We start from the raw sequence: 24,579 nt of genomic DNA, 5'->3' as shown, positions 1-24,579 counted from the left end.
CATGTTCAGAAGCAGCTGGGTGCCGGCAAGGATGCTCTGTGCTGGGTGAGGACTGAGGAGGGCAGGTCGGGGCACCGTGTTTACATGGTCTTCGTGCTGATGCCCAGAGTGCCAGGGAGGCTGGCTACACATCCCCCCACTTTCTCCATGGGGAGGTAGCTCTGTCCTTTAGGAGATCCAGCCATTTCGACACTTCGGTCCAATTACTGGGTGATTATGTACTTTGGGCTCAGGGGGGTGACAGAGAATAACAACGAGGCCTGTGGCAGGAGTGTGAGGTCTTTGCACGATGACCCTATGAAGTCCTGTCTGTTTTACCACAGGCCCATGTGTGAGTGGTTCTGTGATTTGCACCCTGGAGTTGAAAGAGCAGGTGCGGTGGTGTGAAGGGAGGTCAGAGGCTCGGGCGGAGTCCACTGGATTCAGTCCCAGCGGGCAGCGGCTAAGAAGGCATCTGGAATCTGCTGACCACTGGGGCTTGGACCCAGAATTTGGGTTTTCCTTCCTTAATTTTTTATTTTTCTAATTCATCATCACACTGCTATATTGTCGTCCACCCTCGTTGTCATGGACCAGTGGATGGAGGGCTAAGTTCTCCTGTTAGTACTACCCTAGTTCCATGGAGGGGGCGCTTCCTGGTGCCTGGGACCTTTCTCAGTGCTTCACACACGTTGCCACACTCAGGCCTCACACCTGTATTCAGAGGGCCCTTGCCTGCACGTGAAGAGCCCAGCGCAGCACAGACTTGCCCAAGGTCATGTGGCTTGCGAGGGCCAGAACCGGGCTCAGAGCCTGGGGAGCTCTGCCCAGCTCCCCATCACCCTCTTTGTTTTTTTTTTTTTTTTTTTTTTTTTAAGATTTTATTTATTTATTCATGATAGTCACAGAGAGAGAGAGAGGCAGAGACACAGGCAGAGGGAGAAGCAGGCTCCATGCACCGGGAGCCCGATGTGGGATTCGATCCCGGGTCTCCAGGATCACGCCCTGGGCCAAAGGCAGGCGCCAAACCGCTGCGCCACCCAGGGATCCCCCCATCACCCTCTTTGATGTGCCCTAAGTGGGGTCCGCCGTAGGCCCCTGGTGAGGGTGTTGCCCTGCGGGTGCTGGGCCTCTCTGGGCAGGGCCCCTGCCTCTCTCTGCTGAGCGATCAGGTGATGCTGACGAACAGGATGTGGGCAGCCACCCTGAGCAGACGTGCACTCTTCAGTTCACCTCCAACTCCAGCCCACATCAGGTCATGAGGCAGGACAGCTCATTCTCTTGTTGGATCTGAAAAGTAAGTTGAAATAATGTTTGTAATGCATGCAGTCATATTTGCAGCTTGAGCTTTGGGTCTAATAACTAATCTAATCTTTTTTTTTTTTTTTCCTGTAAGTGTGGGACTTTTAAGAGTTCGAGATCTTCCTCAGAATGTGGTTTAGGGGGTAGCCTGAGTGGCTCAGTCACGACCTGCCTTTTGGCTCAGCTCATGATCCCGGGGTCCCAGGGTCCAGCCTCGCATCGGGCAGTGAGGGTGGGGGGGCCCTGCTGAGGAGAGAGCCTGCTTCTCCCTCTCCCTCTGTGTGCGCACTCTTTCTCAAATAAATAAATTAAAATCTTTTTTTTTTTTTTAAAGAATATAGTTTGGGTGAGGATGGTCCTTGTTATTTCATCTTTAAAGAGAATAAAACCTATAAAACAATGATAGGCAATAGTTTATCTAGGAGAAACAAGCTTTTAGGCATTGTAGGTGAAAAATGATTAAAAACGAAGATTTATGTCCCTGGATTCCTATGTTTGGTAATCTTTGAAAAGCTGTTAACACTAGTGTAGAGCATGCCTACACTTCCGGATTTCTCAGAAACCTGTGCATACACATAGGCTTCTGCTTTTTTTCCAAGGTGAAATGCTTTGTTACGCACTTTATTATTATTTCCCTGAAAGTGATGGGGACCACTGAGGATCACTTACTGAATTGTAAACTTGAAAGACACCAAAGAGTGATGTTTGGAGAGCATATGTACTTTTTATGTAGCTGTGTTCTTAGGATAAGTCACTGCAGAAAATTTGAAACACAAAAAAATAAACTAATAAAAACAATTATCTCCATCTGAAGAAAAAAAAAACTGCTAGTAGTTTAATGCTAAATCTTATCTCTGTGCTTCTAGAAAACACAGAGATCATGCTCAACACATTCTCATGCTTTGCTTTCTTTACCTGATAGTAGATAATGCATATTTCCTGCTTTTATCAAAACTTTCTAATCTTACTGAGATGGACTACACTTAATTCTCTATTAGAATTTTAGAAAGCAACATTAGATTCCTCTCAAATTTTCATTATTATTAATACAAAGAACACTCAGTATTTCTGATGATTCCTTTTTATAAAAAAAAAAAAAGATTGATTTTAGAGAGAGAGAGAACAAGCAGGGAGGGGGAGGCAGAGGGAGAAGGAGAGAAAAGCAAACTCCCTGCTGAGTGCAGAGCCCGAGAAGGACTGGGTGCAGGGGCTCAATCCGGCTCAATCCCCGGACCCTGAGATCATGACCTGAGCTGAAATCAAGGGTCCAATGCTTAATAGACTGAGCCACCCAGTCGCCCCTCGGATTATTCCTTTAAGACAAGTGCCTAGAACTGAGATTGCTGCATCACAGTGTGACATCGTACATATGCCCAAAATGTCCACAAGGGAGCCTGTGCTTGCTTCTACTCCCATTACTGTGAGAACGACCTTTTCTCCGCATGGACTTTTCTTTGTGAACACAAGGATTTTTTTTTTTTTTAATTTCTGGCTATTTTCTCTACTTGGCCAGTGGAATCCTGATGTTTTAATTTATAATGCTTTTAATGTTTATTGCCCATTGATGTTATTTAAAGAAAAGATGGTTTAAGAACATATGGATCTGAGGAGTATTTTCACATGAATTATGATTTCATTTAATTGAGTGGCCAGTACATGTATTTTACAGATGACACATCAAAGAGGAGGAAAAGGAGTTACCTAGGGTTGCAGCTCCCCTCGGCTCGGGCCTGGAGCCCCAAGGCTGTCCTCTCAGCCCATTCAGCCTGGGATACCGTGGCCCCGCAAACCATGTCCAGAGATGCCAGTAAATTATGCACCTGACTCTCTTTAAATTACCTGACCTGTAAGTTGAAGAGAAGTTCCAGATTCTCTGGGTTCTATTACGAATTCATAATTAGTACCATTGGGAAAACAAATGGCATCTTATCTTAAAGTAAAGTAAATCACCTGGAGTGACGGCAGGCAGTGGAACCCTGGGTGAGAAGACAACAGAGGTCCGTAGCAAGGCTGTGAGGATGATGCTGAAGGCACTGTACCCGGAGGCTGATTCACATGATATGATCCTCCAACGATTTAGGAGTTGACCCATAACCAGTCATTATTTGTCTTAAATCATGCAAAAGTATCTGTAATTTTATCTGACCTGTGTAAAGATGGTCTGATGGTATGTCATAGGGTAACTGGCTTCCACCAGCCAAGCAGATAGTAGGAGCTGTGGGCCCGCGTGTCATCACATTTTGCTGACATATCTGAGTTGGGACACATACCCTTCTGGGGGGAGATAACTGACATATGACATTATGCTAGTTCAGGTGTGTGCGTAATGGTTCAGTTTGTGCAGATACCACTGAATAATCACCATGATTACGTCTGCTTAACATCCATCACCACATGGATGGTTTTTTTTTTCTTGTGATGAAGACTTTTAAGATTTATTCTCTTAAGCAACTTTCATATATGCAATGCAGTATGATTAACTACAGTCCATGGGCTGTACATCACATCCCCAGGACTTATTTATTTTATCACTGCAAACTTGTACCTTTGGACCCCTTCGCCCATGTCATCCACTCCTCACCCCGGCATTTGGCAGGCCCTATCTCTTCTGAGTTTGGATTGGTTGGTCGGTTTTTTAGATTCCATATGTAAGTGGGGTGTTTATATGTGAGTATCAGTGTTTCTCTGTGTGACTGACTTCGTCATATTTAAATGTAAACTAAAGAAGTAGTTTTTGGGTTGGAGAGAATGTATTGCTCAAAGATGAATTTAAAAGTCTTTAAGACTGGGAGCTTTCTACACAAACCTGAAATTTTATGGATATTTTTCTCTTGAAAGCTTGTTTGAGCCAAAAGAACACTGGTGAAGAGGATTGACAATGGTTACATTGCGATCAGCAGTTTCTAAAATATGTGGATAATAAGGAAAATCCCATTCTGCATAACTGGAATCATAACCCAAATTCCTCCAGTCAACTGGTATTCAACTGGATTTCCTAGGAGCTGCTACAAAACACTCCATCAATCCCAGGATTAAAACATTTTTCTCCTTTCAGTAAATTTTTATGTGTTTACGCATGTTTTCAGAGTAATTTCTGCACTTTTATTCAGCTGACTGAAACTAAGGTTTTCCTTTCCTCTTTGCAGAATAACAAAACATGTAGGTGTATAATGAGTACTATGTAATAATAAAACTTCTCAGGGTGGGAATTGTTGAATTCTTTATGACCTGTGTCATTTAAAATTATATATTGTATCATATTTCCAAGCCAAAGCTTTCTGATACATATCTCACTCCATCCTGTGCCATTAATATTGATCAAGATTGATCAAATAATTATTAGACTCACCAATTTCAACCCTTGACTCTTTAAAGTCACTAAAATTATGGAAGGCAAATATTTAGTTATAGTTTTGATTTGTTAACTTTAAGAGACAGGAGAGGCTGAAATACCTTCATTTCACTTGTAATACACTTATTTATAAATTAGTGAAATCTGGTGCCCACTTTAGAAAGCTACTTCTTCTCCTTTGGAGATTCCTCACTATTTAAAGTCATGAACTTCACAAAGCATTAAGGTGGTTGTGCAAATTCTAGGATGGGGAGCTCAAGTACAGGCCTTACTTAATGGGAGTTTGGCCTTGTTGGATGGCATGACAACTGTGGACAGATGGCCTGGGATGGCCTTCAGTCAGTTGGTGGAAACCAGTGGCATTACCATCAGACAAATCTGCATGCAGAAATCTGATGGAAAGAACTTTGTTCAAACTTGAGACTACTACAAATAACATCTTTTAAGTAGGATGTGGCAATTTTTCTCATGGTGATTGTTTTGTTAAATAAAATGTGAATATTCATCTTTAAGTTCTGGTGAGAGAGTTGGAACTTCACAGTGACAACATGTAGCATCTTATTTGTTGTCATGGAAGCATCGCAATAATACAAAATCCTTCGAACAAAGCAATGAAAGCTGCAGAGAGGCGCATCAGGTGCTCATCACTCCAGCTTCTCAGGAGAAAACAATAGATTTCTAAAATGGGAGTCACAAAGTTCCTTTCCAGATGACCTCTCACTTTTCTTAGAATTTCTGTTTCAATTCTGTTGGCATATCCCCTCCCTTTTCTTTTTTTGAGACACTTAGGTTTTTTAAATTCCTTGTTATTTGCCTCCAAAGGCTTACCTTTTTAAGAGTGGAATTCCCTATCACGAATCCAAAGTCTGCTATTTAAGATACTGGTTTGAACATCATCCGTTTTGCTAATGGTTTCCACACTTAGAGAATAGTCTAATTGCATTGTGTGGACGTGAATGGATGCAGGCAACTTTTTAATTTTAACGTGCTGGGCAATGCCCTGGCGCACGTGCCTCTGGCAGGGAGTGCACTGCGTTCATTTTTCCCCGCTGCCAGGTGTCATCACGCTACTTCTCAAGGGTGAACTCGGCCTTTCTTAAGCCTCCACTCCTCAAAGACAAGGTACAATTTTTTCCCGTACTGATCACATTTCACCTTTTCGCTCCCTCTCCAAGTGTTTTCTTGAAAAATCCCCACTTCCTAGAGTCCCTCGGACCAAACACTCCAGCGTCATAGGACTACCCGGAGGAAGGAGCCCGTGGGAGAGCAGGCTTGTGCCACGTCGGTGCCGGTGTTAGGTGGTGCGTGCGTGGTGGGGAGACAGGGTCTTGTTCTGTCTCAGGAGGATGAATGGGACCAGCGCTGAGACTCAGGCAGAGGGCAGGCGCAGCAGAGAGTAGGGAGCCCGGAGAATTGTTTTTTTGTGGGGCTGGGGTCTAGTCTCCACTGTGATTTGTAAGGGTTCCGGTCGTTCCATCACCTGTAGGAGTTGGGGGCGAAGAGCAGATGCACCTGCCCGCAGGAGACAGTGCCGGGAGAGCCAGCAGCACAGGCCACCAGGCCGCGCAGCAGTCGCCATGTGCAGGACGTGTGACCCATGCGTCATGGAGGGCCCTGGCGAAGGCTCCGCGTGTGGATGGACACAACTAAAATGAGTAGCTGGAAGCTATGAAGAAGGACGAATGGCATGGGTGTTGAGTGGGCCTCCTGGAGCCTGGCGGATGGAGAGCCTGCTCCCACCACCAATGATGGCACACAGATTTCCTCTGGAAAGAAAGAAATTGCCAAGAGGGAACTGGAGCGTGGCCTTTCTAGGGTTAAAGATCCTTAAGCTTTAGAGAGAATGTATAAAAGAAAATTTCTTTCTGAAATAATTTATGGAAATGCCGTGTTCCCTTTGAAGGTTCCATGTCACCGCGTGGCACTACGCAATGTTCTCTTTCTTCACCTGTCAGGCAAAGACCACCTCGAAGACTCTCACTGCTGATTACTAGTTAATTGTCATTAATAAGTGACAACTGACATTATGGGGGCTTAATGCAGAGAGAACAGAAAAGAGCCACAGATATTCTAATGAGCTGACTCCTACGTGCCCTCTATTGTTGTCGAAAATGAGGAGCTGTCGTCATTGTTCAGGAGATGGGCTTCAATTGCTCTGGAAAATATTCTCTTTTAATTTCTTTATGCATAGCTAATTCCTGGTACTCTGTATTTCTCTCTCCCCCACCCCCCTTTGAGCGGGCGCACGCACACACATACACACACATGTGCGTGCACACAACCTCTCTTGCTTGCTCCCATGAGCATGCTAAAAACTCCCAACTTAGGAGGCACCATAACTTGTCCCTAGGCAAGGAGTAGCGTGCTGTCAACAAGCTTATTTTTTAGAGCAGATGGAAAGAAAGGCAGTTTGAAGTCATAGTTGTAGTTGACTTGGATGGGGACAGAGGTGGAGAGGACCCAGGCCGAGAGAGGAGAGGAGGCTGGGTGGAATGAACAGAGTCCACCAGGAAAGGTCCACCAGTCCCAGCAGAGAGCTGAGGAGGGTCAGGAACACGGGAGCATATGTGACAGCTCATCTACCTTACAGCTTAGAAACAAACATGGCAGACAAACAAAAATCCCCACAGAATCTTCCAGAAGAGAAGCCAAAGACAGAGGGAAATGATTCCATAGGTGCTGAACTTAGAGCCGTGTCACTTGCCATTTTTTGGGGGGAACCTGACCCAAGCAGTACTTGCTGGTAAAGTCCTGAATCATTAGGACACCTTGAGCAGGGACTTGCGGTTCTTCCTTGCACGTGTGTGCACGCGTACACTCACGGGTGTGAGCACGCACAACAGCCACACTGTATTTCGATGTTTAGAGTGGAAGATAAGGTACCAAGCATACAACAAAATAATTTCTGTGTGGACTTGAGCCACCTGACTGTATTCTCTGTCCATCTGTGGGCAGGGGGCTAGGGGTTAGAGGGCCCGTGGGCTCAGTCTCGGCTCGAATACCCAAGATTTCCAAACAGGACTGTGTGGAATGTTCTTGGGGGAGCCTCATGCTGGAGCCAATGCCAACAAGATGTGTTGTTTTTCAAGTGCCAACACCTCCTAACAACAATTTTGCGTGCTATCAGATCATTTCACACCGTGCCATGCCACCTTCTATCAAGTCTTATCACACAAATGCAGTTTCAAGCTTGATATTTGATGGCTGTGCTGCTAAAGAGAAAAAGCCTGTCTTGCTCCTTAAACGCTGCTGGGGCAGTGAGTCCTTTATGCGATGGTAAAAACCCTCTGCCTGGGTTTATTGCTGCTCCGAGATGGGTTTTGGAAAAGTGGCAATATTTCCACTCGCAGTGGGCAGTGGGTTCTGGCTTTCTCCTGTGTCGGTGCAAACCCGGAGCTGCACAGGATCCTAACAGGATGGAGAGAGATGGCAAGAGATGACCATCCTTGTGTTCAAATTAGCTTGTTGGCAGCCCTCTCACGCTGTTGACGCATGTTGTGATCTCAATAAAAACATTTCATTCCTGCGCACGTGTGCTGCTGGGGGATGACATCCGGGGCATTTACACTGGTGTCCTTGAGATATTGGACCTAAGTCCTCGGCTTTGGTTTGCTTTATTTGGACACGCTGGAGATTGGTCCCAGCTTGGTATCGTTTTGTTACTGTGGTCAGCATGACACCAATATCCTCACCTCAGTTTTGCACAAAAAATGTGGAAAGGGGCATAATGAGCTTGTAGGCTCTGCATGGCTGGCCCTGCTGGACACTGATCCATCTCTACTCAAGGCACTTTTGGCAACATGCTCCTGTGGAGAGAGCATGGGGTTTAGAGGCTGAATTTCAGACTAATTGATAAACCTCCATTTCTTCATCATCGGAATTCTAACATACAGAATGTGCCTCACTCTGTGCTCAGTGCATGGAAGGCACCAAATAACTGGTAGGTATTGTCACTACTGTCATTGGACTTGCTCAATCAGCTACAGGTACACCTACAGCCATTCGCTGCCTCGTCCACAAAAGTATCATGCAAGGTGTGGTGGCAAACAGACAAATGCACTGGTAGGTTGCTGGGACTAATCACATACTTGAGTTGGAAATGTACAGTGTTAGCTGTCTAACGGGGTTCAACAGTGTGGCATGTCACAGCTCCAAGGACACCCTCCTCCAGTACCACCAAATTTCAGCTCAAATCTAAATGTAAAATCTGAGTTGGGGAGGAAGTAAGGGATCTGGGCAAGGAGATAAGTGGTGGACAGGGTGGCTTTGTTGTTCAAGGTAGAACTAAAGACATGTGTGGTTGGAATCCCGCATGTGTGGTCCTTCCCCTACTCACCTTCCAAGGGAGATGTGCAGATGGGTTACGTGGGCAGTGAACAGTGTTTATCACCGTAGGGTTCTGACCAGAACTTCACTGGGCTCACCACGTGAACTGGACTGGAATGTGTGCGACCCAGGAGGAGACGCCTGGGGCCTTCCTAGAGGCAAGTGGAGACCCTCTACCTCTACCATGAGGCCCGTGAGATTCCTGCTTGGCTTCCCAGGGGCTGGGGTCTGAAGCCTTTTAAAGAATGGGTACTCCTCAGAGGACCAGGAGTTGTGGTCTCTTTCCTCTAGTTGACAGACATCACACTGAAACCTAATGTTACATGTTGCCCTGACCTCTTCTTCAGTTGTGGTGAGGGGGAGGGAGCTAAAACCTGTGTCCTCCCCTTGAGTTAGAATGTGGAGCCAGCAGGTGGCAGCGTGATGTCCACCAGGGAGGACTTCCTGCTTCCTTCTGCTGAGGGGAATCAAAGGGACGTCAGTAGGTCCCATGATCTGGATGATTCAGAGAACATTCTCGGTCAAGGTGTGGACTGTTTTGATGCTTTTACTTTATTTTGGTGATGCTCAGTTTATGTTCCAGAAACACACATCCTCAGTTGCCCGGGTTTAACCCCTTGCCTATTTCAATGTGCCTCTATCACTTTGTGGGTTATCTGCATCTACGTATTCTTAGGTGTTTGAGCCAATGTTTACCTGAGCTGCTTACCTTTTTTGTTTGTTGGTTTGTTTGTTAAAAATATCTTTGGTCTTGATTCAACGCATTCTTTCCATTAGCTCCACTAGCTTCATCCACAGGGTCCACTGGTGAGCAAGTACATTGTCCTTGGGTGTCAGGGGAGGGAACAGGGCTCAGTATCACTCTCTGTGCATCCTCTGCCTTCATGTAGCTTCTAGCAGACTCATTTGTGTTCAATTGCAGTTTCCTAGAAGCACAGACATATTTTTCTTTTCAAAAATCCCCCTCGTTCATATATTCCTTCATCAGACCAACATTTACTCCTAGGTGTGTGCTATTTTGATAAACACAGAAAAAATATGAATAAGGCTTTCATAGGTTAAATGATGAGTTTGAGGGGGCTAGAAACGGGCCAGTTAAAGACCAGAGCAGCCTCATGAGGGGTTAGGAGAACACATGATAGCTTCCGAGTCTAGGGAGCTTCTCAGGGAGGTGGTTGTCACATGTTTTGGTTATAATTCATTAAAATGAGTATATATTGAGTTCATTGCAAAATCAACTCTAATATCAACACTCAATGATGTGAATGAACTTCACACTCCAGGTGGTACCTATGATCACATCGGGGGACGGGTGCCATGTGCAAGCTGGCTCCAGCATGGGTGCCACCACTCCTAGTAACGTCCATGTGAGCTTGAACTCCATGTGACTCCTGCTCACCAACGAGGGAAGAGCCTCTCTCTTCCTACTGCTTCTTCATTTTTCCAGGGTTATGTAACGAGTTGCCACAAACGTAGCGGCTATAAACAACACCCATGGATGTATCTCAGTTACTGTACAGGGGGCATCTGGATCCTCTGCCTGGGATCTCAATGGGCTGAAATCGAGGGGGTAGCTGGGGTCTTATCTGAAGATCAGGCTTCTCTTCTAAACTCCGGTTCTGGGCAAAATTGAGTCATTTGAATTACAGGGCTAGTGCCCTCAGCAACTAAAGGTCACCCATAGTCCCTGCCTCGTAATCCCTCGCCCCCACAACAGAGCCATAAAGTAAGTGGGAGAGTGTCTTTATCGCTTTGAGTCCCTTTTAGGAGTTCCTCTTGCTGAAGTCAGGCCCACCAAGGATAATTTTTCCTTTGAAGAACTCAAAGTCATCTGATTTGGGACCTTAATAACATCTTGAATCCCTTCCCCTTTGTACGTAGGTAATCGAATCATGACAGTCACAGTTTCTGCCCACACTCCAGAGGAAGGGATCACACGGGCATGCATCCCAAGGAGTAGGACGCTGGGACCACCACAGAATCCTGCCTCCACATCCTCGTGGCCTGAGGTCAGATTCCTTGGGTATAGAAGACCAAGTCCAAATGTACTAATATAGCTCACAGGATGCCTGCTGATTATTCTGGTCTCTTGCCACCTCCCCGTGGTCCCTTCTCCGTGCTCCAGCCATGTAGCCTGATTTTGTTTTAAATATGTTGGGGATCCCTGGGTGGCTCAGTGGTTTAGTGCCTGCTTTCGGCTTATGGTGTGATCCTGAAGTCCCAGGATCGAGTCCCATGTCGGGCTCCCTGCGTGGAGACTACTTCTCCCTCTGCCTGTGTCTCTGCCTTTCTCTCTCTCTGTGTCTCTCATGAATAAATAAAAATTCTTAAAAAATAAATAAATATGTTCAGTTATCTCTACACCTGTGCCTCCTCTCCTCCCCTCTTCCGATAATCCTCATGTTTCAGCTTAACGTTGCTTTCTCTGGAAAGCCTCCCTAAGTCCCCTGCCCCTCCAAGGTCAGCTGCTCTTGCTTTGGGCATCCAGGACACCCCCATCCTCATTCCCAGTGTCATCGTTGGGTCTCTCCTCTGTCACAGGCAGCAGTCTCTTTCCCCAGCTAAACTGCAAACTCCCCCCTGATTCTGCAGCAGCCAGTGCAGGGCCAAGGATTTGGGGACTGTTTGGTGTCGGCTGTCTTGTACACAGTGGTCTCTGGGAGGGGACCTGCACCGTGGATGCCCTTGGTGAGCCTGAATGCCACTTTGCTCTGTCTGTCTATATAGGGCCATTTACACCTGCCCGACCCATGGCCAGTTTGGCTCCTTCACAGGCACCATTTTCTGGTCCTCTCTTTAGGTCTCTGTGAGGGCCCTCATGGTTGATCTGTGTCCCAGTACCCTGACAGTACTGGAACTGGGGACAGTGCCTCACAGGCTCATCTAGCCCTAGGCCCCCAAGAGTGCTTGGCACAAAGGTACTCAGCATGTGTCTGGACGGCAGCCCTAGAAGTGGTTTGGGATGACCAGAAGAGCATCAGCGGTGGGGTCAGGCAACCCTGTGTCAACACCTAGTTATCCCAGTGATTGGCCGTGTGACTCAGTTTCTCCATCTAGGATCTGAGGCTGACCACAGCACCTCCTCCCTCAAAGAACCAATGTGAAAATGAAATGAGACAATACACCTCAAGTGCTCAGTGTGGACTTGGCCGAGCTGAGCGCTTGATATATTAGATCTGTGATTGTTTGCAGTGGAGCCTCACATCTCCAAGCTTACATTCTACGGTGGCATCACTGGTCATCTGCAGCAATAAGCATGACATCCGGAGAGCTCAGTCCTCTCCCATGAGATGCACTGTATGTCGAGTCAGGGAGCCTGTGGAGCATCCCCCAGGCCGCGCAGAAGGCCCGAGGATCGGAGTCGGTGCAAGTCATTTCCCCACGCAGAACCCCACAATGGCCCAGCTGCCCTTCATGGAGAAGGGATCCTGTTGGGCACTGTGATCTGAGGACAGGAGAGAGTATCGTGTTTTTATTTATTTTATTTTATTTATTTTACAGATTTTATTGAGTCATGAGAGGCACAGAAAGAGAGGCAGAGACACAGGCAGAGGGAGAAGCAGGCTCCCTGTGGGGAGCCCGACGCAGGACTCGACCCCGGAACCCCAGGATCACTCCCTGGGCTGAAGGCAGATGCGTAACCGCTGAGCCACCCAGACGTCCCAGTACCGTGCTTTTAAAATAAGGCTTCAGAGACACGGTGAATCTGCTTGTATTTGCCCCAAAATGCTATGAGACTCTTCTAGCACATGGCCTGGAAATCTCTTAAAGTCACAGATTGATCTACTGACCTTCTGCGCCGGTAACCGCTGGCCGACGGGGCCGCTATATGACAGTGTAAGTGCATCTGAGCCGAGTAAAGGCGAGACTGTTCCCTCGGGTGTCCGCAAAGCATTCGGCGAACGACCGTTCTGGTGGCCGCGCGGGCGGAGTGCCCGGTGCGGGGACCGCCGCCTCCCGGTCCACGCGGGGCGACCGCAGGCGGCCCCCGGGCAGGTGGGAGAGCCCCAGGCTGCCCCCGGGCCCGAGCCCTGCGCCGCCACCCTGGGGGAGCTGTCCAAGCCCAGAGGAGGGGTTTGTTCGGTGTTTCTGTCTCTGCCACGAGGACCGGGGTGACAGGCTTCCCTCTGTGAACACACTGAGTTGTGTCAAGAGGTTCGGGAAGTGTTCGCTTGGGCAGAGGCCGGCGCAAAGCGGGGCGTGGGGCCGCCGGGCGCGCCAGGAGTGGGCCCGAGCGGGGAGCAGCGCGCCTTTCGGTCTCTTTGCCTTGAGGGCTGGTGTTTGATTCCCCTGCCCTTCAGGCCATCATTAGCATCTTTGGGGGGAAGTGTTCAGTCCATAAATATGAAAATAAGCACACAATTGACCAACGGACGGAGTTTGTTTCCATTAGGTTTTGCCAGTTGAGGAGGCGCCTATTCGGAGAGCACTGCCTGTGACGTAGCTGGTGGTGTTCCCCACGTCTGATGACAGCGGCAGGTCCTTTCACGACGCCGTGTTCAGGAAGGGAGGGGGCACGGAGGCCGGGGTGCAAGGATGGGCAGGGGTTTTTCCGCCGTAAGCACAACTGGATGTAACTCCGAAGTGCCTGCGGACTATGGAACCACAGTGCAATTGATATGATGGTTCTGGAAAAGCTGGTCACACAGGCTATTGGCCTGGCCTCTTTGGTGTCATCAGGGTCCAGCGTAGAGACACCCAGGAAGGGCCCACTAGAGATGAAAGACACAGAATTACAAAGCAGGGAGTGCCGTTGGGGCTGCCCCACGTGCCTGGGAGTCTGGGTGGCTTTGGGGTGCAGCGGGGCTCACCACCCTGGGGCAGCATCCGGGAGGCGTGGCCTGGCCTGGCACGCGACACGCTGGGGTTTCTCTCCACTTGCAGCCGCAGCCTAGCGTTCTGCTTGAAACCGAAAGGGTTGGTTTGGTTTGTTTGTTTTGTTTTGTTTTCCTTTTAATTTTCCTCTTTCTGGAATTCCCACCACTGCCTGGAAGGAACATATGGCATGGTGATTGCATTAGGGTCGTTTATACGTTTAGCTAGAAGGGGTGCACAGTGAGTGGAGAAAACAATTCACTTTGAAACACAGGAACAGAAAGTTTAAGGCCTCGCGTTCATACCCTTCCCAGAAGCAAATCGATCAGAGGTTCAAAACCCACTGGGAGTCTGGACTCCTGAACAGGCGCAGGCCCCAGGAGTGTTGCCTCAAGGAGACAGGGGATGCGAAAGCCTGCCCAGACCCTACTACCCACATGCCCTTCTCGGGCCTTCACTGAGCCACTCTGCAACAGTAAGACATACTGGGAGCATCGTCTGTCCTATAGATCCTACCATAGGCTTTCTACAACCTGTGTCAATCGGGAAAAAAAAATACAGAAGATGACTTCTTTTTTTCTTTTTTAAAAGATTTTATTTATTTATTCACGAGAGACACACAGAGGGAGGCAGAGACACAGGCAGAGGGAGAAGCAGGCTCCCTGAGGGAGCCCAGTGTGGGACTCGATCCCAGGACCCTGGGACCACGCCCTGAGCCCAAGGCAGACGCTCAACCCTGGAGCCCCCAGGTGACCCAGAAGATGACTTCTTTAGGACATGAGGGATACTTTTATTTTTCTTCCCAAATCCAGCCTTCCCCTTCCTTCCTTCTCCTGGGATCTTCAGAACTGTGTTTATGTTCAAATGTTTTGTTGGTCTTCAAAAAAGCTGCCCTGATAGACCCTTTAGTTTAGGTGTAGCATGTCAGCAGAGACCTTCACCCCAGGACTGTCACCAACTGCTGTTGTTGAGGTTCCTGCACTGGTGACCCTCAGACCTGTCACCATGGGCACCATGACAGGGTTCCACACTCAGGTGTCTTTAGAAACCCTGGGCCAAAACACAGACACAGAGACTTGATAGCAGGATTGCTTGAGTCTTTAAACATGTGCCATGAATTTCCCTGAGTGCACAGGGCCCATTGTATTTCGCAAGAAATTTTTAAAATATTTATTTATTGGTAAAATATACATAACATAAAATGTACCATTTTCGCCATTTAAAAATGTGCAGTGCAGGGGCATCTAGGTGGCTCAGTGTTTGAGTATCAGCCTTGGCTCAGGGCGTGATCCCAGGGTCCTGGGATTGAGTCCTGACTTGAGATCCCTGCAGGGAGCCTGCCTCTCCCTCTGCCTGTGTCTCTTCTCTCTGTGTCTCTCATGAATAAAAAAATAAAATCTTTAAAAAAATTATGCAGTGCAGTGGCACTATACACATTCCCACTGTGGCCAACCATTCCCATGTCCCACTCAAGAGCTCCTGCATCATTCCAAACTGAAACACTATCTCTGTTTGACAACCACTCCCTATTCCCTCTCTCCTACCTCCTGTTCATCACCAATCTGCCCATGCTAGGTCCCGCATAGACATGGACTCATACAGTATTTGTCCCTTGTATCTGGCTTATTTCACTCACCATAATGTCCTCTGTGTTCATCCATGGGGCAGGATGTGTCAGATTTTCCTTCCTTTGTAAGGCTGAGTAATATTCCACCATATGGATAGATCACTTTGTATCCGTTCATCCGTTGACGGGCCCATCTGTTGTTTCCCCCTTTGGCTGCTGTGAATGGCGTTGCTATGAACATGGGTGAACAAGTATTTGCTTGAGTCCTTGCTTTCCACACGTTTGGGGATATACCCAGAAGTGGAAGGTGCTGGATCATATGATAATTCTGTGTTTAACTTTCTTAGGAGCCGCCAAACTGTTTTCCATGGTGGCAACACCATTTTACATTTCCACCCGTAATGCCCCAGAATCCTAATTCCCTACATCCTTACCCACACATGTTATTTTCCATTGTTTTTGGTAACGGCCATCCTAACGGGTGTGAAGTGACACCTCACTGTGGCTTTTCATTTGCATTTCCTGAAAACTAGTCATGTTGAGCATCTTTTCATGTGCATATTGGCTGTGAGTGTAGAGGAATGTCTGTTCATGTTTTTTGCCCATTTTTGAATTGGATTGATTGTTTTTTGTTGTTGACTTGTGAGAGTTCATTATATATTCCGGGTATTAATTCCTTATTAGATACATGACTTACAAATATTTTCTCCCATTCTGTGGGATGTCTTTTGCTCTTTTGATTGTGTCCTTTATGCAAAAACACCTTAATTTTGATGAAATATGACTTATCTAGTTTTTCTTTTGTGACCTGTGCTTTTGTTGTCATACCTAAGAACCATTGCCAAATGCAATGTCACAACGCTTTTCCCTTGTGTTTTCATCTAAGACTTCTATAGCTGTAGCTCCTGTGGTGAGGTCTTTGATCCATTTTGAGTTAATGTTTGTGTGTCATATATGTAAGGGCCCAACTCCAGTCTTTTGCATGTGGGCCTCCAGTTGTCCCGGCACCTTTGTGAAGTGATTGTCCTTGCCTCACTCAATGAGCTCAGCATCCTTATTGAAAGTCATTTGACCATACAGGTGAGGGTTCATTTCTCAGCTTTCTATTCTATCCTACTTGTCCATAGTCTGTCCTATGCCAGCACCACATTGTTTTGATTGCTGGTAGCTCTGTAGTCAGTTCTTAAATCAGGAAGTGTGAGTTTTCCAACGTGGCCGGTCATATCCAAGATTGTTTTGAAATTCCCTAATGTTTTGATTATCAAACACTTCTTTTTTTCCTGGACCTACTAACATCTCTCAGATAAATAATCCATAGAACCAATCACTTTGAAAGGACTTTTCCCCCCAGCTTGGTTATGATTTGTTTTCCTGGAGTCCTTAAGAAAACTACTGACCTGGTTTATGTTCACATATGACTTAAGAAAGTAACGGTCCAGGCTGTTGAAAAAAATGCAGGTGAATTGAATTTTATTCTTGTCCCTGAAAACCCATTGCTGTGTAAAAACTTGAGTCTCCTGTCATCCTTTCAGGTCTAGCGAATGAACTTTTCTGTGCCTCTCCTTCTCCTTTTTCCATTCGTGAGACTGGATGGCAGCCTGTTCAAGATGTTGTGACAATTAATGAAACGGAATCTGTAAAATGCTTTGAGTGCTTTGAAAGAAAAGTGTCATGTAAATTCAAGGGAAAGTACTAGTATAACTCCTGAATCAGTGCAAACATAAATTTTCCCCAATCATTTTGTGGAATGTTGCAGGTGGCACATTCCCTCTTCTGGCAATCCCGAGATCACCTGAAATCTAGGACGGGCACTCTTTCCCTAACTTCCATGATGAAGTTTTGTTGTGAAAAGCCTCATCTAAAGCAACTCAAATGTAAACTCACATCTGCTGCAACCTAGACATGGAGCCCCCAGGCGATCTCAGGCAGCAGCCCCCAGGTGTGCAAGAGTGTTTGTCACTTGTTAGGCCCACTTGGATACACAGCTCCCCCTTCATGTTTTCATGTGAATTTTTATTAATGTTACATAAATATATACATAATTTTAAAATGCAGGTAGTTGTATGGGCTTATGATGGGGAAAGCATGCTGTTCCTAAGCCCCTCCCCTCCACCCCCAGTGTCCTCATCCTAGTGATAGTGGTTTTATTTTACACTCTGGATACTACGTGATGACCTCCTCCTATAGACAGCAGTGGTACTTGTTGCCATGCCCCGCACCACATCTCACATTCCTTCCCACCATCCCCCTGGCGGAGGTATCCTCTGTCTTTTGATTTGGTCAGTGGTTTGCTTTGCCATGACGATGACTTTGAAAATATGTAGAGCTGAACCATATAGCATCCTAGGATTACATTTCTTTTATTGTGCATTACTTATTTTCCTGGTGTAATTTTTGTTTTTGGTGGAGAGGAGGCTTAAATTTCTATGTTCCTATTACTGATGCATCTCTCCAAGGGAGTTAGCATGGTTGATCATCCCCATCTCCTTGATATATTTTCTTCACATGGTTTCCAAAATGCCACACTCTTGCTTTTTTAGTGTCCTTGCTGGTTCCTCCTTTCTATCTGGCCTCAGGTTTTTACAAGATTTAGAAAGTAAACACAGTACTGGTATTGAGAAACCTCACCGGCCTTTGGAGAAGGCAGACTCGGTGTCCTCTTTTCTACACTACAGTTGCTACAGCCTGGCCACAATTATCAGTCTTTTTCAACTTATTCTTTGAAAAGATTATTTTAAAAGGTATCATTGGGGAAAAGAAATATAGAAAGACTACTTGAGAAATAGAAGTATGTCTGCATGCAATAATTTTCTTCTATGTGGGCACTGCCAGGAATCAGGGATGTTAGAGATATTTAGGGACACACACACACATACACACACACACACACTCAATTTATTCTCAACCAGGGGCACTGAGTGAGAAGTTAGCACACAATTTCTATTAACAATAATGAGAGCTGTGAGTGTGTCTCCAGTCACAGCACTGGACATTTACCCCTTAGGGTCCACATAAATTTGAGCAGTTGACCATGTGAAATGTTCTTTTATGGGCAATAAGGGCACTGAAAAGCAGCTACATGTTTTCCTAAACCTGACCACCCACCAGTATGTCTGCATAATTCTTCGATTTTTTCCCCCTGGAATCCAGATGCAGTGAACACTCTGCTGGTTGGGTGGAGGCACTGCATACTGCTCTCTGCCTCTCTGCAAAAGTCATGTAACAGTTGCATCTTTTGATGTTAAATCTAGCCTGGAACTGCAATTCCTCCCTTTAGGTGATTTGATTAGAAATCTCCCCGTTGATCTAGAGCAGTGAACTCTATTCCTCTCTGCCTGTACTTTGTGCAACATGGAGAATCCTGTTTGAAAATGGAGGTTGTCTCTATAGATTCACATGCCCACCCACACAGCCACTGGCCGATTGCTAGGGTGAATGCTGGGCTTATGGATTCTCTTTCCTGCTTTATGTAAATTCAGAGGCTTGTGCCTTTTAGTTTTTGATCTATTTTGCAAGACCTTGAAAATGAAAGTCTCAACAGATAGGCAACACTGGCCCACCAGACTGTTACTCACCATCCACAGTGACCCAAATTCCTGTGTAATTCAGGCCAGTTCCATCCAACACAGCTCACCTAAATGCAGAACTTAGCTTTGAAGACTTGCTTCTTGATATTCAACAGCTAGTTACTAATCAAGAGATAATATTACTAATTACAAGTGTTTTTATATACCTCCTATTCTATGAGGACGGATCCCGAGTCTCCCCCAGTGCGTATTTGTGACATCCTGGTGAGTAGGGCCATGCACTACTCAGGAACCCGCTGTGTGGCTCACGGTCGACTGTCCAACCATCCGCATGTGTCTGGGGAGTGCGGGGTGAATTGCAGACATTGCCAACATCATGGGGATGTTCTCACACCATTCCAATAGCCCAGGACAAAAAGCCCCTTTGGAAGCCCTTTCTTGGTGATGTGACTTTTCCCTCACGGATGCCATCACTGCGATTTCCCCACACTGTGTCTCTGCCACAGTCTACAGCTAAAGCTGTAGGGCTTTTGTACGTTTGCTTCACTTTAGGGAGACTTCCAGGTCTCAAACCAAATGTGGTTTAATGCTAGTATCAGGCCTTTCATATTACTTGTTAAGTGTGGTTTAATTTGCAAATTCTACTTTAATAGGAAGGAAGAAGGAAAGAAAAGAAAAGGACTGGGTTTAGTCTTTCCCAAACTGATGCCTTTGCATTCTGCTTTTTGTCTGGGTCAGATGTGTTACTCTCCCATTTGTTGTTGTGAGTGAGGAAAAGGGACCAAGGAGAGGAGATGTGCCACCCATGCCTCCCAGTGCCATGAGCACTGTGCTCAGAGGCCAGGGTCTTTCCATGCTGCTTCTCTTTGATAATGACTTTTGTTCTGTTGCACCCTACTATGCGATCTAAAATCAGAAGAAAATGTGCTTTGGGTTCTTGAAATCAAACAAACAAAAAAGAGTTAAAATGGAAATCAGTGGGATGTTTCTTTCAGCTTTAGGGGCTGGGCCTTCCCTACGTCTAGAAGGGCATCCATCAGGCCATCTCCCTCTCTGTCCACCCAGCAGGGCAGGAGGAAGGCTCCCCACCTGGGGCTGTGGAGGCACTGGGCCCTCTAACAAGTTTATAAACTCCCCGGAGGATGGATTTGTTTCATTAATCTCTAGGATGCCCTCAAGCAGACTTAGTTCTTTACAATTTGATTTTGAAATAATTTTTATTAATGTTTGCAGAACAAGAAACGTTTCAGTAGGGTTTATGGTAATAAATGATCTAACTAGCATCTCTTGGCCACTCAGCTACCTTGAGGAGGTGACTCCCTGTGAGCAAATTTTTGCTGAGCCCAGAATAGGCTCTTACCAATTCTGGTTCATTTCCTTCTTCTTTAGCAGGAAATGGCTTCTGCCTGTGCCTGTGGACTCTGCTGCAGCCAGCAAGAGTAGTTTTTGATTGGAGTAGGTGAGCCAGTGCTCAGCAGTTTCAGATTTTCATGAATGGTCTGCTGAGCAATTCCCATATAAAGGATGGCTGCCAAAGGCTTCCCCTGTGCCCGGCATTGTGCTCAGTCATTCTGAACTAAGTACCAGTTTATATTCATATGACAGATGAGAAAAAAACCAAAGGCCCTCCCTAGACCCAGCCGGGAAAGTGACTTCTACATGGTCACATGGCTGACTTGAGGCAGAGGCAGGCTCTTCTGATGCTTATTTCAGCCCCATGCTCTTGACTTATGGACACACAGCCTCCTCTGCCCAATGCCTTATGGTATTTGGTGATCAAGCTACACATGCTAGGCTCATGTCTGAAACTTCTAGGAAAGAGAGGCACCCATGAGGCACAATATCGGAATTCATGTGCACCCACCCTCTTTGCCTACAGTGGACTGAGTATGTTCTTTCTTCCTAATGACACGTGTACCCTCTTACATGCCCTGAGAAGGAATGATGTACTATATGAGTTTGATTCACTCTTCCACACCACGGGGAACCTTGTGACCTGGAGTTTCAGACTTGGAGGTGAATGCAGCATCCTGTGGATTTGTAGGCAGGGAGAAGGAAGGTTGGCCAAGACCAGTTCTGAGAAGTCTCATTCAGGGAAGGCAAGGGCTCTGGAACCCAAGCCAGGCAGATAGCCAAGCAGGTGGCCAGTCTCAAAACTCCATGTTGACATGGGGCGATTGGATTGAAACCAGAATTGAGAAGCATGGAAGCAGAGAGGCAGGAGGTCTCAGCTCTGAAAGGTAAGAGCAATTATACCTCAGCCATGGCCAGGGAGGAGACTAATCTCTATCTGACACTGGCCACAGGAAGATTATAGGCACCACGGAGTAGATTGTGTAGCAAATACTGTCTGGTATTACCAGAGTCTGTGTGGACTGTGGCTTTGAAGTAATCCTTCTATTTTGACTGGAAAAAAATTTCATATTAATGTGACATCTTATATTCATGGTCTAGCTCTGCATTGAGCTCCATGACTTAATTGAATTGGAGGTCTCGGAAGAAATCACCAATCTCGGAGTGGGAGCCCAATTACAGGGAGTGATAGTTACAATGGAAAGGCGCTGAAGTGGAGCTGAAGTGGGGAGTGGTGTGCTGTGACTGTGCCTACGTTTCAGATGGGCCATGGGGCTGACTTGGGCTCCTTTCTGACCTGTCCCATGTCCATACATGCAGGATGAGGGAATTTCCCCTTGTTCAGCTTGAATTAAATTCAAACGAGAGATTGTTGGAACTGGGGCTGATTTGTCGATCTGTCTTTCTAGGAGTATGCAGACTCGCTGCTTTGGTGTGAAGATAGCAGGGTTGTTTTTTTTTTTTTATGGATAATTTAGGTCTCATTCCCTGCCAGAACTTTTGAAAAACAAATCTCAATAGTATAAGCCCCACAAATCGGTTATAGACCAAATGGTCTTCTTTGGTGCGATATTCTATAAGTAGAACAAGGGTCTTTGGGGGGCCTTTTTTTAGTACACCAACCTAGTTAAATATGGTGAATTATAAGTCATTTTTGAAGAACTTAAAGATGCTGCAAACAGACAACTCTTCAGTGATCAACTGATGTATGGTGTCTCTTCTAATCCTGCCAGAGCATCTAATTTTTGAGTTGGATTTTGGATGACTGTATTGTAAATCTATCCGTCCCTCCCTCCCTCCATCCTGTCCCTCCTCTCCCCCTCCCTCCCTCTGTCCCTCCTCTGTCCCTCCATCTATCCCTCTCATCCTCGATCTCTTTCCTCTCTCGCTATGTCTGCTCCTCCATCCTTCCATTCATTTGTTTGTGATCATAGAACTGCACAGATAGATGGATGATTGTGCGAATGGTAGGTATGCCGTGGAGAAAGTCAGGCATGATGTCCTGGGAACCAGTAATGGGGAACTTTGTGAGGCTTCCCTGGGGATGGGATGATTTAGCTGATATTGGAAGGCTCAAACAGTAAATAGCAAATGTTTCATCAAAATGTTTGATTTCTTCTGCACCCCCTTTGACTCCCTACTTGGTTGAATGCAGTTTAAGAGTGACCACAGTCTGGGGGACTCTTCCAGTACTCTTCCAATAGTAGCTCCAAGGGCTGTGAGGGGGCTGTGCACAGCTCTGCTCCAGGTGTGGGGAAAGAGGGAAATAAAGATCATCACAAAGAGCATCCCCTCCATTCCAGGAAGAAGGCTTGTGTGGGTGTGTAGATGTGTTTTTTTGTGTAGCCCTGTGTGTTTGTGTGCACACAGGTGTATGTGTGACATGAGTGCGTGTGCGCGTGTGTGATGGGACGTTGATTTGTTCCCTTGCATTTTCTATCCACTCCTACAGTTTACCTCCATTCTTGTTATAACTGCTACCATTTATTTAACTTACTCTGTATGGACTTGGTTTATTCTTTCTCCTTTGCCTAGACTTCTTCTCCACCTCTTCACTTCCTTCTTCAATTCCTTCTCATCCTCCCAGGCTGAGGTCAGCACCAACTCACCTTGGAAGACTGTAGGGGGTGGGTTACATGCACCCCGCAGACATCAGAACATCAGGTGCTCACCCTGGGCCTCAGCAAGAGTAGGCCCAGCACTCGTGCACCCAGAGTGTTCGGGGCACTGCGGCCCCTTGCAGGTGCCCTGTGAACATTCATTGGCTGAATGAGTGATATGAATTTGGCCTTAGGGACATACCTCAAAAGATAGCAGGCTTACTTCTCAGGGCTAGAACTCAGTGGCTGGAGGTCTAGGCAGAGACGGTGGGGGGACCTGGGTGTGTATGTGGGGAGTTGGGCCCAGGTAGTGCCAGAGCAGGTTCGTGGTGAAGTTGCTGAGGATGATTTCATAGTCCTTCCTTACACGGTCCCTTCTAGGGCCCTGGGAGCAGTGTCTTCACATGGGCGTGAGATTCGTATTGAAAAGTATTATATTGTTTTCCTTAAAGAAGCTTCCCTTAATTATAGAAACATAAAGACCCTAAAACCTGCTTTTGCCCCTCGTCAGGGCTGTTAATTGAGTCCTTTTGTGATAAGCATTAAAAGATGAAGAGAAACAGAATGACAGAACAACAAAAATGCAAAACCAGTGTTCCGAGATTTACTAGCATGCCAATATTCCTCCTGCCTTTTAGAGCGATTACTGTTTTAATCATGGGTAATGCTGCTTATCAAAACTTACTGTAAATGAGATTAGCCCAGCAGCATGGGCGCAGCTTTACATGCAATTCTTAAAGAGTTTGTGATTCCAGGAGAGATTTCACACTGAAGTCCACTTAGGAGAAAGGCCTCTGACCTCCCCCCTCCCATGCTCACTTCCCAGCCTCATCCCCTTGGCAGCTTCTACCCCTCCCACTCACTGCCACCCCTCATTACACATTCCTTCCTGTATTTCCAAATAAATCCAAGATGAGGTCTGCTTTCCATCACATGGTTCTTGCTCCTTTCTTGCGGGCACTTAACAGTCTCTCCAAAACCGTGACAGGTTCTAATGATCAAATCCACAATCAATATTGGGCCAAGATTCCTAACAAAATAATCTCTTATGGGGCCCCCAGACCTTGGATCAAACTCTCTGCTTTAGGTGATTTTGAGAACAGTAAATGGGAGATTTTTAACCAATGCTAAGACCCATAAGGGACATCTTGTTGTATTCTGCATGACTCTGGTAACTCTAAGGTTGAGTAGATACTGAATCACAAATCAAAGGAAATACTATGTTTGATTGCTAGGTGATGTTTAAAAATGCACACATACACACATATAATATACATGTGTTAGGGTTTTCCAGAAAAAAGAATATGATATACATAATATATATATTTATATGTATTTATTACATATATAGAACAGAATAGGATATATACATATTCTCTATGCATATTTATATATTTTACATATATAAAACAGACTATGTTATGTATATGTATATATACTTATTATATATAATATATAATAAAGGTATGATAGGAATATATATGATAGGAATACACACACACACACACACACATATAATAGGAATTGGCTCACTTGATTTTGGAGGACCAGAAGGCCCAGGAACTGTTTGTTGTCCAAAAGCTGGAGAACCAGGAAAGCAGATGGTGTAATTCAATCCAGGTCTGAAGGCTGAAGAACTGGGGTCCAAATCTGAGGGCCCAAGAACCAGAAGCACAGATATCTGAGGACAGGAGAAGATGGATATCCTCCACCTTCTATTCAAGCCCTCAGTGGATTGGATGATAACCACCCTCCGTG

General features: G+C 46.2%; 2 long non-coding RNA genes across 2 annotated transcripts; one reads left to right on the top strand and one right to left on the bottom strand.

The window, feature by feature from the left end:
• Positions 1 to 1,035: 1,035 nt before the first annotated feature.
• LOC119870696 lies at positions 1,036 to 12,845 on the bottom strand. The gene is made up of 3 exons (XR_005353311.1): positions 12,751 to 12,845; positions 9,669 to 9,885; positions 1,036 to 1,269 (listed from the first exon to the last, which is right to left on the bottom strand). It is a non-coding gene; the product is annotated as an uncharacterized LOC119870696 (long non-coding RNA).
• Positions 1,039 to 12,515, top strand: LOC119870695. Its single transcript, XR_005353310.1, has 3 exons — positions 1,039 to 1,276; positions 10,841 to 10,968; positions 12,461 to 12,515. It is a non-coding gene; the product is annotated as an uncharacterized LOC119870695 (long non-coding RNA).
• Positions 12,846 to 24,579: the final 11,734 nt, after the last annotated feature.

The sequence above is a fragment of the Canis lupus genome, chromosome 1 (assembly GCF_011100685.1).
Source record: "Canis lupus familiaris isolate Mischka breed German Shepherd chromosome 1, alternate assembly UU_Cfam_GSD_1.0, whole genome shotgun sequence".
Classification (NCBI taxonomy): domain Eukaryota; kingdom Metazoa; phylum Chordata; class Mammalia; order Carnivora; family Canidae; genus Canis; species Canis lupus.
This window is presented reverse-complemented; position numbering and strand designations above follow the sequence as displayed.